Source organism: Urtica dioica, chromosome 8, assembly GCF_054948205.1.
Source record: "Urtica dioica subsp. dioica isolate 48M chromosome 8, U.dioica_male_clone48M_v1_H2, whole genome shotgun sequence".
NCBI classification, from domain to species: domain Eukaryota; kingdom Viridiplantae; phylum Streptophyta; class Magnoliopsida; order Rosales; family Urticaceae; genus Urtica; species Urtica dioica.
In genome coordinates, this window is record NC_142763.1 from 10,250,593 (window position 1) to 10,255,507 (window position 4,915).

Here is a 4,915-nt window from a genome sequence, read left to right on the forward strand (position 1 = left end):
AAGAAAAAGTAACAAACAAAAAAACAATAGTAAATCCACATTAGACCTCGAGAAAATTAATGTCTTACGTGGCGAGATTGTCATTGAGAGACCTCGAGAAAAAAATTGGTTGTTTAGAGAGTAGTACCATAATGACTTTTGAGGGTGGTGTGTCCTATTAATCAAAGTTGTCACTATTTTCTCTTTTAAGTTCACTTTGTTTGGTGTTGCTTATTTTGATGGGTAAAAAAATCATTATTTATTGTACCACTACCAACCAATTAGTGAATTTATTTCTTGCTCTCCATTAAATCATGTAACCTTTTTTTTTGGGTGTTTCAAACCTCTAGTTTTCGTTTGTGTAATTATAGCTGAGTGGGAAAAAAGAGAGAAGCATATGACTATAGAAGAAATTGAACTAATATAACTTTGTAAAAGTCGTTTTCTTGACTGAATTTATATTGATGATTTTTTAATTTGGTAGATTGTCTCTTGCAATAATTCTAGTGTGATGTGTGGAAAATTCAAATGTACGGAACAAAATAAGCAAAGCATATGAAAAAGCCTTAAATACGGTGTTCGTATGTATAGTATATGAGACAAGGGCTCCAAAATAATTAAATCACGACCAGGCTTAAGCTCGATTCTAAAAGTTAGAGAGAGCTTACAAGAACTCGTTGTATTAGAATATACATTATAATACATAAAATATTTTGAGCTGAATTTTTAAGATCTGATTAAGTTTAATTCAGTATTTAATCAAGACCATACTTGATTTTCTAAAACCGACGAGCTGTAATAATTGTCGGGCTGAAAATTCTTAGCTTTATCCACGTCGGTGATTATGTATTTATATATCTCATTTAAGACCATACCAAAAGAAAATTAATAGTAATAGCGTAAATGAACTGAAGTGAACTGTGTGCAGACAAAATGTTCGAGGTTTTCCATATCCATTATTATTTCTCTTCTGTAGTCAAGGCTCTCCTCTGAATGAATGTTGTCGTACTATAATCCATTTTTTCCTTCTTTTTTTTTACCACATTTTCAATGGAAAATATATTCAACTCATGCTTGGGCACAAAAGTCTTGTGATTTTATAGCAACAACTGTGCACATAACATGACAATATATGGTTCAATACTTCAATGCAAGCGTACTAAGAGGTAAGAGATAACGAACTAATTTTATTTTTTTTAAGTAAAGAAAAAAAATTGAAATTAGATCGTGAAGCTCTTAGTACCATTGCATCGAATTCAAGCTCGTATCCATAACATAGATAATAAGAGGCAATGTTGCTCCAACTTTGCTCCTGCGCTCGACAAGTGGCTGTACCAATGACTGCCACGTGGAAGATAGCTGAAAAAATAACCCTCTCCTCGCCAACCTACACAATTGACTGCTTCACTTTCAATAGATCGATTCGTCTTCTACCGATTCGTCTTCTTCTTTAAAAAAAAAAAAAAAAAGTAATCAACCTCATCTATCTTTCCTCTCTTATTCACATTAATCATCAAGCTGTCTTCTTTCCTTTTCCTTCTTCATTCGATACCCATGCTTAAAAACACACAAAGAAGTGAAGAAGTGGAGAGAGAGAGAGAGAGAGAGAGAGAGAGAGAGAGAGAATCCGAGTGAGAGAGATTGAGAGACAGAGGGAAAAGTGAATCTCGCCGGAAAAAGGAGGACGATGATCGGATGATCGGAATTCCTTTCTATCTCGTCCAAGGTAAGGATTCGTGCTTTTTTTTCTCCTTCCTTACTCGAATTTCAAAGATGAAATTCTAAGGTTTAAGTTTATTGTTTGGGTTTGTTGATTCTTTCGAGGATTTCAGCGTGATTTGATTGGATGCTGCGAGGACGGCGGAGGGGCTGTCTGGTGACGACGCTGAGCAGCGCAGTGATGACACTGGCCTTCACTTGGGGCATCGAATGAGTATAAAGATGAGCTATTTCACTAACTTCTTGTCCAAGAACCTGGAAAATCCATCTACTACTGACCTGGTATGACAAAATAAAGAAAGAGTATATGAAAGCTTGAAAGAGAAGGCATTTGATATCCATCTCTGGCATTGCTTGGATTAGAATAAAAGTCAGCAAAAAAATTCAGATATGTCAGGAAAAAAAGGGGAGAAAGAAGAAAGCTAGAGGAGTTAACAAATTAAATTCACAAAAAAAAAAAAAATACTTCATTTATTACTCAAGAATGGACTTCTCACCCCACCCAAAAACAACATTTTGTCTTTTCATTGTGTCTCTCTTCATTTCATTTGTAAGAGAAGAACACACACATATTGTAAAGATCTTCAGGAATACGATTTTGTGGTTTGAGTGTGGGAGTGAATTGGAATGGTAAAGAGATTGGATTTTGCACAGAAGTTGTTGGATGATCTCGGGCTGAGAAAAGAGTGTTTGGCTTCTTCGTCTCAAAGCTCAAACCGTTCTAATTCGTCAACACCCAATTACTGGTCAGTAATTTGCATGGCTAACCAAAATTAATATAAACTTCATTATCATGTAGACACTAATTACTGGTCTCAAAGCATAAATTATTTTTATCAGCCTTGTGTTTATTTTCATAGATTAGTGGCTTCTGATGGTTTCTGATAACTTCAATGTCAAGCAACTCATATAAAATGGTTTTTGAGACCATTATATTATTTTTTTAATGCAAGCATGGAAATTAGAATGACAAAAATCATGTGTTGATCATAGACACATATTTATTATTAATATAACACTGATGAAGCCATGATCGATCATCATTGTTCGTCTTTGTTTTCTTATTTCATTTTCATTTTCATGTTCTGTGAGTCTGTGACTATTCACTTCGAATCTTCTGCATGGTTAATTTTTTAGAAAAGAGACGTAGATATTTAATATGTTGTGTGTAATGTTTTAATCGCGTACATGTAACGTCACATTCGGTTAGTAATAGTATTATGATCTAATTAATTATATATATACTTATTTTTACCGTGTGTTGAATTGTACAGACTCTAGAACGAATGATAGGGTAAGTAATCAGTAACAGCAATAAGTTAATGATTTTTTTTTTTTTAGTTTTTAAAAAATTGGATAATAAATGTAAAATAAACATATGTTCAGATTGGTTCAAGAACTGGACTTGCTACGAACAGTGGGTCAAACGGAATTAGAAGACTGTCATCACAATCAGAACACCACAACCACATTGTGCCGTACAACAATGGAAGCTCTCAAACCTCGCACCAAATCAGCGATCTCTCAACTGCGCTGGCTTTCACGCTGAAAACGCCGGGAAGATCAGCCGGACGGATTAGTCTTCGAGGAGGTCGATGTTCGAATTGCTGCAGCGAATCGGCACGAAATCTATGGAACCAGGTAAGAACGAGACGAATCCTCGCCTTTTCTTGCGAATTTGGAGAGATTGGAATCATATTGAGACTCGCTCTTCCGATTTCTTTCTCGTCAAATGGAAATCTCCGACGATCCAATTTCCATTCCTCGGCTACTTTGCCTTCATCCTGATCGTCATATCTATAATCTCGATCCGATTTTGGTTCTTCCTCTGCGGCTCAGCGATTCGCATCTTTTCGAATTTATCAAATCGATGGCTCCTTTGAGCAATTCCTTTCCGATCTTAATCGATTTTTTCTTATCCAGGTTGCCTCAGAGGATTCGGTTCATCCTCTGAACGCCCTTCGGTATCTCCTCGATTTGTATCGGAGGAAATTCCTGGAATCGGACGCTTCTCGAAATGATAGGATGATATCATGTTTATGTCCGAACCGCGACGAATTGACTGCGATGAACACGACATGAAGATTGCTGGTGCTGCAGAATTATATCGCGGACAACCCGAACGCCACCGCAGTCTGCGCACAAAACTCGGCTCCGTTGGCTACCATGTTGAGAATTTGTCATAAAGCAGCTAGCAATGGGTGGCCGAATTTCATCGCAGCTGATTACTACCAAATCACATATTTTTCACTCCAGCATGATATCCAGAAATAATCATATCTTTTGCGTAAAGAAAAATAAATTTGATTTTTCCTTTTGTTGATCTCGCTGCAGAGGAGCGATGACGGGGGAGCCTTAGAAGCTGTCGATCGGGCAAATGGTCAGCTAATGGGTGGATGCGACAGCGTAGCTTATTGCAAGGTCGTAAGTGAAATTAAATAAAATAGAAGTACATGACATTTTGAGATAATTTGTGTTGCTCTATTATTATATATAAGCAGGAAATTTCAAAATTTGGCACGTGCGACGTTCCTTCGATCTCTCCTCCACCGGCAGCGACAACTGAGGAGGGCCACACATCACCGTCTTTACAAAATTCCTTAAACTCGGATCCTTTCGGTAACATGCCAATTCGGTTGCATTGGTTGTGGGGGTTTTGATTTTGGCTATCCCAGCGGTCTCGTTTGGATTTGTGGAAATGTCACATTTTTTGGACCGAGACTCTTACAGTTTACCACCAACCCACATGGAATTTGCTATTTTTGTGCCCATAATGTTGCAAGTTTATATGTATGTTGCTGCATTAGTATGTGACTGTATTCTTTGGTATAGTTTGTAGAGTTGAACGCATTTCTTTCATCCTCTTACTCGCCGGATTCATGTACAAATATTTTCATGGTGTACTCTTTTTGTATGTTTGATAGACCAAATTAAATAAAGAAAAATTACTATATATCATTACATGTAAAGGGTTTTACAATCCGTTTTTGTTTTTTTTTGTTGTTGTTGCTTTCTTCTCTCTCTTTCGCTCTCACACTTATTTTTCTCTACCCTTATTCGAACTCTTATTTGGTCTCTGCTCACTCGTGCGTAGCGCGTGGATTAAACTAGTTAGCTTAGAAAGACGTTACGTTCGTACGCCCTCTCAAGAATGAAGAAACAAATCTTCACTATTGATAATGTAATTAAGATTCCCTAAAAAAATGTAAATAAGATT

At 36.7% G+C, this 4,915-nt stretch overlaps 1 long non-coding RNA gene across 1 annotated transcript; it reads left to right on the plus strand.

Moving 5' to 3' along the window:
- Nucleotides 1-1,429: 1,429 nt before the first annotated feature.
- Nucleotides 1,430-4,648, plus strand: LOC149387953 (uncharacterized). Its single transcript, XR_016300729.1, has 5 exons — nt 1,430-1,705; nt 1,812-2,444; nt 3,085-3,339; nt 3,622-4,119; nt 4,200-4,648. It is a non-coding gene; the product is annotated as an uncharacterized LOC149387953 (long non-coding RNA).
- The last annotated feature ends 267 nt before the right edge of the window (nt 4,649-4,915 follow it).